Consider the following 17319-nt stretch of genomic DNA (forward strand, 5'->3'; position numbering starts at 1 on the left):
TGTGATACCATTCTCCTTAGAGACACTGTTTGTGCAAGGGGAGAGTGCCTTTCCTGGTTTGGGGGAATGTTTTCTAGTAATTATACTTTGTAGATAGTATATCTTAATAGATAACCTTTTCTAAAAGCTATGGAGTCAACTCGTTGATTGATAGTGGAGAACACACCAGTGGGGGTTCAAGAGCTACAATGTTAGAAACTACAGCCCCTTAGAATTGTCCTTAGAACACTGAGGGGGAGAAATAAGAAATACGCTCTAAAGATCCTGAGTCATGCATGTAAGTGGAAATTAGAGGAGTAAAGGTGAAGAGGTTGGGGGAACGGTGATAAAAAAGGCAAAAACAGACCCTATCCTAGACAAAATATTTTCTAATGAGAAGGCAGCATATACATGTACATAAGCTAGGAGACACCACCCACAAGGCCACACAGAGCAGGGGCCTGAGCTGGAGTCCTGCATGGCGGAGCTGGGCTATTGGCTAGAAACCATCCTGAAGAGCCAGAGCAGAACTAATCCTATATTTGACACCACAGGGGTGCTAAAATCTGAGCAGGAAGATGACATTCTTAGCACCATCCACACCTGCAGCCAGCTCCCTAGAATCCTGCTGGAACAAAGGGAGCTCTTCATGGGGCACCTCTGTGGTGAAAAAGCAGCCAAAGGCAGGGTCCAGAAGTGCCTTTCAGAAGTATAAAGTATGAATGAGAGACCAATATAAATGACAGCTGCAATTAGCTATTGGAATTTGGGGCCATCATTCTTCCAAGGTCAAGGAACTTGCCTTTTGCATACCCATGAAGTGCGTACAGCTAGCAGGGGCACACCCACTGGAGAAAGTCAAATGGGGTGGCAGCTCTTTGTTCCCTGGAGGTCTCCTCTTGTCTGCTGGGCCATCGCCAATGTCCTGCTACTGAACTTTGATGACTCTGGAGAAGAGAGAGAGGCTGATAATTTTGTTCAGCTCTGCTTCAGTTAAATTTACTTGCAAATCAAGGCATCACTCTCATGATGTCATTGGTCTTCTTCAAGAAGAAAGGACACACAGCAATAATCTTGTCTATGGTAGAAGGCCTTATTCCAACCAAGGCTGATTCATCTCTGCTGATCTCTTGGTTCTAGGAGCACCATACAAAGCAGGCCACTGTTGATTTTGTGGCCAGGGTCCCAAAAACACACCAAGAGATACCTCATACCTTTACTCTGATCTTAGATGTGAGCCTGCCCCACTAATACAGTGACATATCTAGTCTTTATGTGAAGTACAGAATGCTGCTGTTTTAAAGACACAAGCCTTTGAAAATATGTGGTTTAGTTTTCTTGAGCACAAATGCTGCCTGTTGGTCTCTCCAAGAATCTCATGTTCAACTTCATGCATGATTCCATCCTGCTCTACGTGCACCAGCCTTCCTTGGTCTCTGGCTTGATTATTTGATTTCCTCACTAGTGCCTATGACATTGCTGGTGCCATAAGCCTCTTGGCCTTGAGAGGGTTCATTAACCTGATTCATAAGCATAATCTCTGGGACCCTGAATTCTAACAGAAGCTCTATAGATATTCGAGGCCATCTCTTTTCCACTTAAAGTCTAAGCCCACTTTTTCCACTGGCCGACATGCTCTTATATTCCTCACACTTCCCTGCTTATGGGATGTATACAATATTGTTGTCCGTCCTTCATTCTCAAACAGGACCAATGATATCAGGAGGGTGATATATTGATATAATACAAAGTAAATGGAAGGTGTCACAGTGGATAGCGTCCCGGGCCTGAAGTCCAGAAGGCTCATCTTCATGAGTTCAAATTCAGCCTCAGATACTTCCTAGCTGTGTGACCTTAAGCAAGTCACTTGATCCTGTTTGCCTCAGTTTCTGTATCTGTAAAATGAGCTGGAAAAGGGAATGACAAAACATTACAGTATCTTTGCCAAAAAAAAAAACCAAAATGGGGGTCATGCAGAGTCAAACACAACCGAAAATTTAAAACCTTTCACAATGTGTCCGCTTGGTTAACTCTTTAATCTTGGGCAACTAGGTAGCACAATGGACAGTGTGCCAGGCCTGGAGTCAGGAAGACCTGAGTTCAAATTTTACTTCAGACACTTACTAGCTGTGTGACCCTAGGCAAATCACTTAAGCCTGTCTGCTTCAGTTTCCCGAGTTGGAGAAGGAAATAGCAAACCACTCTAGTTTCTTTGCCAAATGGGGCCATGAAGATTGGACACAACTGGAATGACTGGACAGCAATAGAAGGTAGGCTAGGGAGAAGGCACTAACAAATAGAGTAGGAGCTCATTAAGGGCAGGGAATATATCCTGGGTCCCACAGGCCTGGTATCCTTTCTGACCCATGATAAGCAATCAATAACTGTTTATTCAATGAACAGAAGGCTTCCATAACTGCCCCTTGGTTGGTCAGTCCTAGTGACTGGGTGGATAATTGGAAAGGGACGTCTGGTTGAGCATTTAGTTAGAATTTTAGCCAATGAAAGCTTCTTTGTACAGCGTAAAAGAAAAAGTCAAAAAGCTCTGGGGTTCTAATCTTAGATCTGCAACCATCTGGCAATGTAACTTTAGGTAGGTCACCTCATCTCTTTGGGCCTCAGTTTCCTCAATTATAAAATGAGGGGTTTGGACTAGATGAACTCCAAGGCCTCCTCCACGTAGAAGGCCTAGGAAGCCTTAAGAGCCGGGTTCCTTTCAATTCTAATGCTTTTGTAATTCTATTCCCTAAATATAGAATCACAGAAACTGACTTGGAAGAGATTCCAAAGGAGACCCAATCCTACCCATACATGACCAAGAAGTCCAGCACCACCAATAACCAGTCACTGAGCTTATACTTGAAAACCTTCTGGAAAGGGGGATCTACTATCTCTCAGGCGCGCCATTCATTTTTCCAAAACACTTATTATTAAGATTTTTGTTCTTCCTATTTAGAAATTCATTACAGAGAATCTGACAATTGATGTTCTACTTTACATGATTATGTTTCTTGTCATTTTAGAATAATAATAATGATGATGATAATAATAGCTAACATTTATATAATGCCTACTATGTGCCAGGAACTGTGTGTGCTAAGTGCTTTACAGTTATCTCATTGAATGTTCACAACCCTAGGAGGTACATGCTACTAGTATCCCCATTTTTCAACTGGGGAAACTGAGACAAATAAAGGGTTTTTTTGTAACTTGCCCCCCCCACATATGTGTGTATATATATATGTGTGTGTGTGTGTGTGTACATATACCTCATATACAAATGTGTATGTATATACAAACACAATACATATATGTATATTCATTACCATTATTATATACACAGTTTATCTTAAATCTTGATGCCTATGATTGTGCTTTTTAGAGGGGTAAAGGAGAATATTACTCTGTATATATCTGCTATTCACCTAGTTATTTCTAACTTATTCTATATATTCTCTCTTTCTCCCTCTCCTCTCTCTGTCTCTTTCTCTCTCTCTCTCTAAAAGATAAATGAAAATACTAATCAAAGGCACCAGAGGTAAAGGGTAAAATCAACAGATTAATTTTATCACAGGAATTAAAGTCATTCAAAACACTGTCTATTCTATCCTCTTCTATGTATGTGTTTACTTTTGATTCATTATTCTGGTGATGACAATGATGACAATGACCATTATAGTGGAGATGAAAAGGAAGAGGAGGAGGAAGGTGCGAAGAGGGCTGGGTTTCCAGTCTAGGGACTTCCTGTGCTGCTTCATCCTGGTATTCTTACTGTTATTTTCTACCTATGGAGCTTGGGAAAGCTACCCAATCTCTCTGGGCCTCAGTTTCTTCATCTGTAAAATGGGGGCAGGCAGCAGGTCATTATATGATCTTTAAAGTCCCTATCAGATCTAACTTGTGAACTACATGTGCAAGAACAAATGAGCTAATACATCTATTTTAATAAATGTATATATGTGTGTACATATATACATATTTGCAAATACTTATGTGTGCATTTATTTGCATATATGTATATCGCATACATATAAATTTACATATGTGTATAAAACTGTTAAAAAATCAGAAACATTATTTTTCACCAAGTAACAAATCTCAGAACTGGAAGGGAGCTCAGTGACCATCTGGTCCTATTGACCCCTAAATAAGAGAATTTCCTCTCCATTCTCTTAAATAAATGTTTTGAGTCTTTCAGAAAAAGAAAAAGAGGGGAAATGTGATACAGTGGCAAATGCATAAAACTTAAGAGTTAGGAGACCTGGATTTTAATCCTGGTTTTAACACTTATCCATCTCTAAGCCTCAGTTTTCCCATATGTAAAATAAAGGCAATAATACTTGTATTATTGTATAATATATATATTTATTTTTAAATATATAATATATATTGTATTATATGTATATATATATAATTGTATAATACAGTATAAAAAACAGTTTCCAAATTAATCTGCCTGGACCTTCAGAAGATTAACTACTACTTCAGGTTCTTGAGGCTATGCTTCCAATAGTGTTGATCATTAGCCCCCACTAGTGCACTTATTATTTACAATCAGGCAGTAGACTAAATTGGCTTTTAATGATGGCATTAACTAAGTCACCTGCCTCTCCAAACTAAGATCCATAGGACCAGCAAAGGGATTTTCCTAAATCACAGGTCTGACCACATCCATCACTTACTGAATAAATTCCATTGGCTTCCTATTATCTCTAAGATCAAATATAAATTCCTCTATGTAGCACTTAAGGCATCATAAGCTGGCTCCCATCTACCTTTCCAGCTTATTCTATGGTACTCACCTTTCATACTTTACATGCCACACAGACTGGTCTTTTTTTTGCTGTTCCTCACACAGGATATTTCATCTACCACTTCCAGATGTTTACAGTGGCTATGTTCCATGGCTGAAATACACTAACTCTTTATAATCCCTTATTTCCTTCAAAGCTCAGCTCAATAAGTATCCTCTACCTGAAGTCTTTCCTAGCCCCACTGCCCAGCTACAAGTTCATTTCCCTCTCAAAATTACCTTCTGTTTATTTTAAATATATTGGGTGTGTTCTTATAAATAGAATATAAGCTCTTTGAGGTTAGGGATTGTTTCATTTCTTTCTTTGGATTCCCAGAACCTAGCATGATACCTGTTACATAGTAGGCATTTAATAAAAAAATTTTATTGATCATAAAGTTCTGAACTTTAAATTAGTTTTAAATATTACTCTGACTTTCTGACCCAAATGGGTAAATTAATCTCTGTAAATACCCAGGATCCTTTGGTGTGAGCCATCATCCAGATGGAAAAGTAGCTGGTAATATTCATTAACCATTATATTGCTAAGTTCTGTATATACTGGGGAATGTGTGTTGTAGGATGGATTTTTTAAAAATAAAGTTTTCAACTCCAGAAGATAAGGAAGAAGGAATGACCTGGGGAAAATGTTTAAAAGTTAGGGACCTAAAAATGAAAGAAAGAAACATGCAAGAAAACATAGCACAATGATTCTCAAGTATAAAAATATTTAACATCAAGTTTTCTAAACCCCCACATGATAGTAGTTGAACTAATAGTATCTGGAGAGTAAGAAAATACACAATAACAAAATTGCGATGTTTGGGGTGCATGTCTTCTTGTACTAGCACAGGTCTCCCAATGGTCTACAGACCCCAGGTTGGGAACCACTAACATAGGGTCGGGAGGGAATTGTCATTGTTTGCTATCTTTGACCTTGAACTCTCCAAATCTTGTACTATTATGTCTGTTTGTCATAAACCCTCTGGAAAAACCCTCTAACTTGCTTTCACACTCCCAGTTTGGGGCCCCAGAAGATCAGCTGCTGCCTCAGGATCTAGGGGCAACTTTTTGATACTATACCTCTAATACAATCTCTCACAAGCCCCCATAAGTGTGCTTTATCATTAACAGTCAGTAGATAGGTTAGCTTTTAGCAAAGGCATTTACTAAGATATTATAATAAGAACTATTGGTATAAAATATCCCCCCCCAAAAGCCTAGGGCACAATACCCATAATTATCTACAGCATCCATGGGAAAAGTGAGTTAAAAATTAGAATACAATGGTAACAATACACATGTATGGACTCTACATGTGACAAAGGTTAATACAGTTCCTGGTACTAGAATTCTTTTCTTTCTTTGTAGAATCATCACAAAAGCTCCTCCATGATTCAATTTTCTGATAGGTGTCTTGCTTAATTAGTCTCACAAGATCCACTCCTTTCTTGAGTCTGTGGCTGGCCCTTCTCTTTGCCACTAGAGGTCAAAATCTCAGAAGCTGCCTCTTCTCCTGGGTGACTCTCTCTCTATCCATCTAAGCATAATGTATATCTATGCTCTTAACTGGATACATTATCTTCTACTGATCAAGTGTCCTGTGCCATGATCAGTGGCAGAAGGGAAGAAAAGAAAGTCTCCTTTTCCCTCGAAGGGCGATTCCCTCACAGTGGTTGCTTTTTCCTTCACTTACAGTTTCAACTCCAACAAACTCCAAACTAAAACTTTTATTATGAGCTCTCAAATTTATTTGCTACTTTTATACATAAAATATCTGATTCTTTCAACCAGTCACATGACGCTATGTTTACTGTGCTGTGTCCGCTGCTTGTAATCCAGAGGCCAAAACCCTGCAATGTCTGGAGTTGATTAAGAACTCATTCACATATCGAAGGCTGCAGGAAAATTCTTTAGAACCTTTGTGATGACAGTCTGGGCCTATTGATTGATTGATTGCTTCTTTGACTATGTCAGCTGCAGTGGGGAATGAAATTCCCTTCCTTACACTGACTACATTCTGGGCCTTCTGTGATATTACATTAATTGGGGGACCTTTGGGTGACACCTCCTGCCTTATACTTGTTACTTGGTTAACATATGCCTGACCTTAGGCTCTAAAATTCTCATTTAACCCAATTGTACCTTTTGAGAGAAACTCTTTTTTTTTTTTTTTACAAATCTATGAGAATGATTAGCAGAGATCCATTCCTTGAAAAGATGGAAAAACCAATCAGAGGAACTTCTGGCCTGCATTCTTTCCAACAAGAAATAACTAGTTGCTGGGTGGAAATAATAAAAAAGGTTGGAGGAAAGGGAAGACTTCATAGAACGTATGATGGAGGAAGAGAAGTCCAGGGACATGTTCTTCTGAGAACAGATTAAAGGATTCACATAAGCAGTCCAGGAAAGTTAGATAGAAATTCTGAAGGTTGCTTGCTGCTTGTCCTTCGTTCTTGAAGAGGACCGTGACATCAGGGAGCTAATGCCATGACTTGCAAGCGAATTGGATTTAAGTGAGGCAGGACTGTGCAAAAGCACCAGCCTCACTTTCTCCTCTGGAGCCACCTGGGTCCAGTGGCCAGATATGGACCTGGACAGCCTTTTCAAGTCAAAGGTTTGACTGAGGCAGTGCCCTTTCAGTGACCAAAGCAAAGAATGGCCTCTTTAAAAAAAAATAGATCTGGGTAGAGATGACCTTGAGGGTTTCTCGCCAAAACCAAAAAAAATTGCTATTTAGGTTCATTCTGAGCCACCTGGGGCCCAATTTCCTCTACAATGAATTACATGCACTTCAGATTAGTGTCTGAAGCCGTCCAGTCTAGGTCCAGTCTATCTGCTCAGCCTTGTTTCACGTTTTCCTTTGTGAGGCCTGTGTTCCGACCAAAGCAGACTATATGTCATCTACTTTTCCCATGCATTTTCAAAAGCTGTCCCACAGGTATGAAATGCACTACCTCCTGGGCCTCTACAAGTCTTAGCTTAGGGATCACCTGTTCCAAGATGCCTTTCCTCATCATCCCAGTTGTTAATGTTCTTTATAACTTCAAATGCAAGGGGCAGCCAAGTGGCACAGCGAGTAAGACCACCGACTCCAGTGTCCAGATGACCTGGGATCCAATCTGGGCTCAGATACTTAGCACCACACCCAGAAATAACTGGCCGTGTAACCTTGAGCAAGTCACTTAACCCCAATTGCTTTAAAAAAAATAATAACTTTAAATGTAGCTGTATTGAAACAGCAGCTAGGTGGCACAAAGGATACAATGTTAGCTATGATTATTGCTATTATCCACTTATCTGCATATGGGTTATAACTTTTGGTAGAGTACAGTCAGAGACTTCTTTTTTGGTTTGGGATTTTGGGAAATTTTTTTGGTCTAGGACAGTGTCTTTCAAATAGTTGGTCCTTGGGGCAGCAAAGTGGTGCAGTGAATAGAGTCAGGAGGGCCTGAGTTCAAATCCAGCCTCAGATACTCCACACTTACTAGCTGTGTGATCTTGGGTAAGCCACTTAACCCCAATTGCCTTGCCTTCCTCCCTCCAAAAAAAATAGTTGGTCTTTACTAGTAGTAGTAATAATCGCTCACATTTAAATAGAGCTTTAAAGTATACAAAGCACTTTAAATACATTATCTCTTTTTATCCTCACAACAATCTTGAGAAGTAGGTGCTATTATTATTCCTATTTTACAGCTGAGGAAACTGAGGCAGAGGGTAATCAAGTGACTTGGCCATGTTCAGTTAGTAAGTATGCGAAGTCAGATTTGAACGCAGGACTTCCTGACCCCAGTGTCAACAATCTATCCACCGCTGCACCCTAGCTGCCTCTATCAAAGTCTGGAAAGTATTTTACATATATGATTTCATTTGACCCTCACAACAGCATTCTGAGGTAGGTGCTATTATTATCCCCAATTTATAGGTGAAGAAACTGAGACTGAGACAGGTTAAGTGATTTGTTCAGTGTGAGAAGGAGGTTTTGTACTCGGGTCTGTCCTGACTCTGAGTCTTTGCTGTTGTTCAGTGGTTTCATTTGCATTCAATTCTTCTTAAACCCATGTGGGGTTTTCTTGGCAAGGTTCTGCAGTTGTATGCTATTTCCTTCTCCAGCTCATTTTACAGATGGAGAAACTGAGGTAAATAGGGTTCAGTGACTTGCCCAGGGTCACACAGCCAGTAAGTGCCTAAGGTTGAATCTGAACCCTAGTCTATCCTGACTCCAAGTCTCCATCATATCACCTAGCTGCCTGATAAACATTTATTAACCCCTGATAAGTACTTATTGAACTGAATTGAATATAACTCAGTTGAAATGTTTACCCTGGAGGGGGAAAAAAGGCAAGCTATCTATAATAGTCATCTTAAAGTATTTGATGAACTGACTCATAGAAGAGTGATTCTGTCTGGTCCCAAGGGCTGAACCAAAAGCTGTGGGTAAAGTTGAGAAAAATAACAGTTCCAAAAATTTGGAGCTGGAAGACACCTTAGAAGTCATCTTAGCCAACCCCCTAATTTTACAGGGAAAGAAACTGAGGCCCAGACACAGGTAGTGCCATGTTCAGCAGTGTCTGAGGTAGGATTCAAACCCTGGTCTTCCTGATACCAGGTCTACACTTCAAAGGAAGATAGACTGCTTCAGAAGGCCGGCTGTCCCTCACTCAAGGTTTTTGAACAAAGGCTGGATCACCACTTGTTAGTTATGCTGTCATGAGGGGCCTTTGTTGGATAGATGTGCCCGTAAGTGCCCTCCAAACTCTAAAATTCTATGATTCTTATCATAAGATCACAGGGTTCAACCTGGATAAGACTCCAAAGGTCACCTAATTCAACCCCTTCATTTTACAGATGAGGGTACTGAAGCTTGGAGAAGTGGTAAGAAGTTTGCTGAAAGTCACAAGGACACGTAGGAGACGGATGTGAAACCAGGTCTTGTCACTCCAAATCTAGGGCAAGTTCCATGGTTCCGTGATGTTTCTGACAATGTTTTCTAACCAAGTCTCCCCAAATTCCCTTCCACAAACACACATTTAAGAAAAGGATTTATTGGAGCAGTTCCCAGTGGTTTCACTTGAAGCTCAATGAATCCCATCACACCTGCCCCCAAAACTATTTGAAAGGAATAGAATGTGGGTTCTTTTTTGTTGGAGTTGCTTGTTGCAGGTTTTGGTTTAGGGATTTTGTTTTGATTTGGAGATAGTTTGGTCACAGAAAGAAATGATGGGTCTTTATCTCCACCTGCTGGATAAGGAGAACAGTTTCTTTTAATGTCTAAAAATCGACCTGCTTCATAGATTCCACATCTTAGATAATGGAAAATATTTTTCTTTTTTTTTAAAGTGTTATTGATGTCTTTCATTTTTGTCCATCAAAATAGTTTCCCTCAGTGTCTTCCTTTACCCTTCCCAGAGGGCCATCCCTTATAGCAAATAATATTTAAGACAAAAGAAAAAAGAAAAAGTGGGGGGGAAGAATAACAACTGAAAAATATGTAAAACAAGTCTGAAAATATGTGCAATTTGCAATATTTCAAAGATTTGCACATTTCTTCTTTGAAACCATTCTTGTAAAATAATCAAAATTGATTCTGTATCTTTTTTATTGATCCTGTTTACAATTAATTGATTTTGTCCTAACATTGCTTAAGTCACGGTTCTTTGTCTCTAAACTTAGTTCCAAAACTCAGTGAGTCTTCAATGAGTTAAATGCAATTTTCTTGCTAATCCCTGTTCTATTCTTGCTTCCAGGAATTCTGCTATCCTTAGGGGAGGTGGGCAGATACCAGGGAGCCTGGTCTACTATCTGTACCACCAAGCTGTACTTCAAGGCTGTCTGCTTCACTATCTTTTCCCTTGTAGATGGACTCGAACAATGACCATTTCTTAAGTCACAGGAGGGAAGGAGGGGCTGTTGCTAACTCCTTCATCCCAAAATTTCAACTAATCATATTGTTCCCCACGCTTCAACTGCATAACCACCATTTTGTCCTCAACCCCATGAGGTCACCTACCGTATTCTGTTCACTGTTCTGAACTCCCTAAAACCTATAAAACTGTTCCCTTTTTGGGGTCTTAGCTTACTGGGGAAGTTGAGGTCCCATTTGTTGGTAAATTCACACTTTACTAATAAATTGATCATGCTTGGAACTTTATGACTCAGTTTACCTTATTTTCACTTCATAATTTTGCAACATCCACTTTTGATCTGTGTGTGATTATTCTTCCTTTGTCATTGTTGTACTAGTCATGTTTATTGTTTTCTTGGCTCCACTTACTTCACTTTGAATCCTTCTACGCGGATTTTCCCATACCTGGAAGCAGTAATATATTGGGGGACACTGCTAAGCCAACTGCTTCATACATTTGTTGTGAATGAACCCTTGAATCAATCCAATCCAGTGAGCATGTATTAAGCACATACTGTGTGCAAAGTACCATGCAAGACACTAGAGAGACAAAGACAAAATATAAAACTCCCCTGCCCTCAGAGACTACTTTCTATCATAAATGACCCAGGTACATTTTGAGGATCTCTCACATCCTTGGTCTGTTGCCTTCAGCCACACTGAGTCTGAGAACATCACTATCTGGAAATTCCCCAAGGACAGTGTAATGGGAATGTAAATTTTAAAGATCTTCCCTGCCCCTAGGCTAAAGTGCACCTGGAGCCTGGGGTGGAAGGCTTGTTTTTCAGTAGATACCTTTTGATTGGCCAGTGGGTCAATAGGTTGTTACATTCTCTGAGCCAGGAGAAGGCTAGATTAGCACTGATGTGAGGCTTTGTTTTGGGGCTCACTTTGAGAAGTGTTCTGTGATTTGATGTGGATTCTGGGAAGCCGTTGTCCAGAGCCCCCCAGCTTTGAAAAACCCAGATGTTGAAACCCAGATGTTGATTGGGTATGGATGTAATGGTTGGACAGTTAGGAAATCTGTCTACTTGATCTGTTTCTGTCTTGATAATTCTGTCTGTATATTCTGAAGTTCGGGGTGCTGACCTCTTTCCCCTGAACTAGGTAAACGATACATGTTTGACTGATTAAAGTAAGCTTGTTAACCCATTTTGAGTTGCTTTCCTTTATCAAAGCAGATCCAAGAACCTGTGGTGGCAGCAAACCCTGAGGACGCTTGGGGTGCTTGCTGCTACAGACAGTCAGCAAATAACCAGGTTCAAAATATATACCAGTACATTCATTAAGCACCTATTATATGTCAGTCCCTGGCCTGGGCTGGGGAAACAGGTGCAAAGGATGAAATGTGTGTGTGTGTATACAGTATATATGTGTATATATATATATACAGAATAAATACAAAAACACACAAAGTAGTTCATTGTAAAGATAGATCAGGCTAAGTTGCATGGAGAAGATGGTGCTTGAGTTGCTTCTTAAAAGAAAAGAGACGTAATAAAACAAGAAGGGAATGCATTAACTTTATGGGATGACCAACTTTGATAGACTTAGCTCTTTTCAGCAATACAGCGATCCAAGACAATTCCAAAAGACTCATGATGGAAAATGTTATCCAAATGCAGACAAAGAACTATGGAGTCTAAATGGAGATCAAAGCATACTATTTTCTCTCTTTTTTGTTTTTTTTTTCTTTCTCCTGGTTTTTCCCTTTTGTTCCAATTCTTCTTTCACAGCATGACTAATGTGGAAATATGTTTAATATGATTGAACATCTAGAGCCTAGATAAGATTGCATGCTATCTTGGGAAGAAGGGAGGGAGGGAGAAAAAGATTGGAATTCAAAATCTTATAAAAGTCAATGCTGAAAACTAAAAATGAATAAATAAATTTTTTTTAAAAAGAAGGGAGTGCATTCCAAGCATGAGATATGGCCAGTGCACATCCATGAAGAAAAAGCTGAAATATCACGTGAATTAAAAGAGAGAAGGCCAATTTGCCTGGATGCTGGAAACATAGGTTGGAGAGGCGCGTACAGCTCCAAAAGCTAACCAGAGGAGTTTATCTTTCATCCTAAAAGCAACAGAAGGCCATCAGAGTTTGAGCATGGGCATCACATGGTCATATCTGTTCTTAAGGAAAATTATTTTGGCAGCAGTGTGTAGGATGAGCTAGAGGAGGAGGAGATGAGTCAGGGAGACCAATTAGGAAGCTATTGCAGTGATCTAAGTGAAGGCCTGAGCTAAGGTGGTAGATGTGTGAGTAGAGCGAAGGGGACAAATGTAAGAAATGTGAAAGCAGAAAGTGAAGAAAACACTCACATCTGAGCCCATCGACAGGTTTCAAAGGTAGAAATAGCATCCAGTGCAGAAAACATTCACATCCATGTCTTCGTCTTTCCACAGAGAATAACCCCGAATCATAGAATCACATAATTTAAAGAGTTGGAAGAAACCTCAATGGCCAGGTAGCCCAAGCAATACATAAAAGTAATTCCTGCTATAATACTAGCAAGTGACAGCTTTCATAGCAAAGAGAACGCTAGAATTGGAGCCAGGAAGACCTGAATGGGAAGACTTCTTCAGACACTCTAAAAAGCACATCCCTCAGCAAGTCCCTTTATCTCTCTGAGCCTCGTCTGTAAAATGAGGGAGTTGGACTCTGAAATTCTTCTAGTTCTAGATGTATGCTCTTAGGATAAGCTGATATCCAGTCTCTGCTTAAATATCTCCAAGAACTGAGAATCCAGTAGACCTCTTCCTAGAGACAGTGGGTCATCTCCAGTCATCCTAATGAATATCTGGTCACTGGGTCCAGATGGCTCTGGAGGAGAAAGTGAGGCTGGTGACCTTGAACAGCCCTGCCTCACTCAAATCAAATTCAGCTGCAGGTCATGTCCTCATCTTCCTGATGTCAGGGTCTTAGACAGTCTCCATGACTTATACAGGGCCTGGTATACAGTAGGCACTTCATAAGTGCTTGCCAACTTGACTTGATTTATACTGCCCTAGCATGGGAGGAATCTGGACTTTGCTTTTTCCACATCACTACTCTCCAGGGTCTCTTTGTCTATACCACCTCACAGGCCTCAATTACTGCTAACGGCAACTTTGCTTTCTATAAGACACTCTCTCTCTCTGCTCCAGCATTTTTTCTGGCTGTCTCCCATTCTCATCCCCCATGTTCTTCCTTCCTAACTCTACCTCCTAACTTCCCTGGCTACCTCTGAGTCCCAACTAAGATTCTATATTTCACAGGAAGCCGTTCCCAACCCCTCTTAATTTCAGTGCTTTTCTTATTTCCTATTTATCCTGTATGGGGTGTTGAGGAAGGACTAGAACCCCCAGGATGAGGGTTTACAAAGCCCTTTTCATGGCTACTCATCAACCTTTGGTGTCCACCTGTTATCCAACTCTCACCTGTGGCTCCGAGAAGCTGTACCATGCACAGCAGCCACTCCCTGATAAATCCATATTGATAGACAGGCTAAACCAGGTTGAGGGTAATTGACAGGCTTCAAACCCATTAGTGAGTTAGGGGGAAACCTACCCCAAGCACAAGAAGACGTCCCCCAGTGGATTGGGTGGGTAAGAACAATCCGTTCCATTGGCCATGAAGGTTGGGGAGCGCTTAGAGTTTGGTCAGACATAGAAGACACCAAGGTCATCCACTGCATCTTGGGCCATTGCCGGTCATCCTGACTTTTGTGTTTCCACTGGACTTCGATGACTCAGGAAAAGAGAGTGAGGCTGACAACTTTTCCCCATCTGCCTCTCTTAAATCCATTTCACTGGCTAGTCAAGACACCACCCGTGACGTCAGTCCTCTTTGAAAATGAAAGACAAGCAAGGACAATTTATCCTGTATATATAGTTTGTTTTCGATATACTTAATTGCGTGTTGTCTCCCCATTAGACTGTAAGTTCCTGGAGCGCTGGGATTGTCTTTCGCCTCTTTTTGTATCCCTAGCACTTAGCACAGAGAGGTGCTTAATCAATGATGATTGATTGGTTGTAAGGCAACCTCTGGGGTCATACTCCTTTGCTGATGTCTATAGTTCTGCCACTGTCCAGCAGATGGTGCTCATCACCTTTCTTCGGAGAACAGCTACCAGTGTCCCAGCTGCTTGTGTTTAATCTCAAAACACCTGCAAATCAGAATGCCTCCATTCTTTTGGAATCTCATGTTGTGCACTTATATCTCACAGTCTCTGCCCTTTGCACCAAAGACACATCAGAGCGCTTGCACTATTCAGACGAGTTTTGGGTTTTCCATGTCTCCAGTTTAGGGGGAATCCGACCCATTTCCCTCCCTCTACCTCAGTATCCAATGTGTTTACCCCTTACTCAAGTCAACACTTACCAATGAGTCCTGGGATTCAGTGATAAACGTCCTGTCCCCGTGTTCCTTGCCTTTCCATTCCTCGGCCTTTCTCTTAGAAGCTGGGCCAGGTTATTCCATTAAGCTGGGGCTGTTGCTAGCGAGACCTAAAAAGAGGGAGAAAGGCCCAAATTCCTGGCAGTGGTCCCGACTCAGACACAGTCTTTGTTAGGTAAAGAAAGCCCTTCCTAAATTGTAAAGCAGTAAACAAACAGGAATTATTTTCGTTAGTATCAGTGTCTTAAGATGTCAGAAAAAAAAAAAAGATCAGCTACGTATGTTACAAAATCAAAATTTTATACCTGAAAGGGACTTTGACCTAGAGTCGAACTATGATGCTTTGAACCAGGGTGCTAAAGTTCAGAAGATTATGGTAACACTTGTATTTCAGCAAAACATTTTTAAAAAGGTTTATGGTACCAATTTAGGAAAAATCATTAATTAAAATAGGAAGTTATTACTTGGTGTGCTTGTCCCCTCCCTTCCCCATCTCAACCAATAGCCTAGAGTCAATGCCGCCATTATCTTCTACCACAACTGCACCCCAGGTGAGTTGCTCCCCAGCCCAACCCAACATGGCCCTGCTGCCTCCCCAAACTATAGTTTCCTCAACAATGAGTTCATGATGATTCGAGTTCTTTTCCCTAAGTCGCTCTCCCTCAACAACTCCCACACAATTGAATTTGTCTTAAAAAGTTAATGTGAAGGCATTGTTCATACTGATTGTTCCCAGGTATTTTGTTTTGTTTTTCCCAGGCACCAGAACTGCCGGTTACAACTCTAGCCCTGTGAAATAAAATCACAGGTAGAAAAAAGCACTGCACTTGAAGTCAGAAGGAAGACCTGAATTCGAGTCCCAGACCTGGATGACCCAAGACAAGTCATTCAACCTCTCTGAATCTCAGTTTCTTCCTCAATACAATAAGGGTAATGGGACTAGATAATCTCCATTTCCATCTAGCTCCAAATTCTGTGAGTCCACCCACCTCACTCTCATCACTTGGTTTAACCCTCTCAGTACAAACCCCCCAAGCTGTCTCTCTCTTCAGTGTCCTTCCAGGTCCACACGATGATGAATATTGAGAGCAGTGCCACACTAGGAAGACCTATAAACCTCCAACAGCAGCACGGGGAAGGGAAGAATAGAGCTCCTAAGGCAGAGATGCCCGTCAGGTCCCATCTCATATATTTCCTTGCTTATCTCTACCCTGCTTCCATCCACCACCACCACCACTTCTACCCCATTTCCCAGAGCAAGCAGATCCTTGAACCTGCACAAAAGAAAGGACCTGTGCGGGATCTCTCCCTCCTAGGCTGTAGCCACCACTTAAACCTTTTCATTCATCACCTCAAGGCTCAATGAAAACCCTAAAGGAAGGAATAACAATAAATTTGGATAATGATTACTTGGGTTCAAGTCCTGGGGCTGCTACTTAACACAAGTGAGACTTGGGGCAAATTCCTTAGCTGCCATCCTCTCTGGTGCTTCCAGCTATAAATCTGTGATTTTGTGATCCTATAAACTATGAATCCCAACACAGGGAAGGCTGAATCCTTTAAAATAGAGAAGAGAGAGTGGTAGATCTAGAGTTTGGAGGTCTGAGTTCTACTCCTAGCTTGGTTCCTTACATAACAGGACAAATCCCATAATTCTTTGAAAACTGGACTTTCCACATCTGTTTAAATGGGGCTAAGAGCATAGAATTTAGTTTGACCCAGAGTCAAGAGACCTGAATTTGTACTCTACCTCTATGACAAACTAGTTGTGTGACCAGGGAAAAGTCATTCTTCTTTTCTAAACCTCAATTTCCTCTTCTGTAAAATGAGGGTGTTATATAGAATTGTCTATAGCAGGGGTGGGGAACCTGTGACCTTGGGGCCACATGTGGCCCTCTAGGTCCTCAAGTAAGGTTTTTTGACTGAATCCAAACTTCACAGAATCTATTCTGTTCTTTTGGATTCAGTCAAAGTGCTGTACTTGAGGACCTAGAGGGACACATGTGACCTCGAGGCCACAGATTCCCCACCCCTGGTCTATACTCTTTGACTCAATGAACTCATCATCAAACCTAAGCCCTAAGGAGATCAAAGGATTTGAATTCAAGCTTTTCTGAGGCCAAGTCTCCAACATTATCCACTATGCCACCAACACTTGAATTAAATATGATGATCATTCTCAGTCCTGGAGAATAGATGGAACACACTTCCCTCCTCTTAGTAAAGTGGTGGGTTACAAATTGGTCCGCATACTGTCAGATGCATT

At 41.0% G+C, this 17319-nt stretch overlaps 1 pseudogene; it reads left to right on the top strand.

The window, feature by feature from the left end:
- The first annotated feature begins 457 nt into the window (after positions 1-457).
- Positions 458-1710, top strand: LOC138163689 (nucleolar complex protein 4 homolog pseudogene; annotated as a pseudogene).
- Positions 1711-17319: the final 15609 nt, after the last annotated feature.

The sequence above is a fragment of the Petaurus breviceps genome, unplaced genomic scaffold, assembly GCF_028583685.1.
Source record: "Petaurus breviceps papuanus isolate PSGF00001 unplaced genomic scaffold, PetGlider_PUasm1.0 188, whole genome shotgun sequence".
Taxonomy (NCBI): domain Eukaryota; kingdom Metazoa; phylum Chordata; class Mammalia; order Diprotodontia; family Petauridae; genus Petaurus; species Petaurus breviceps.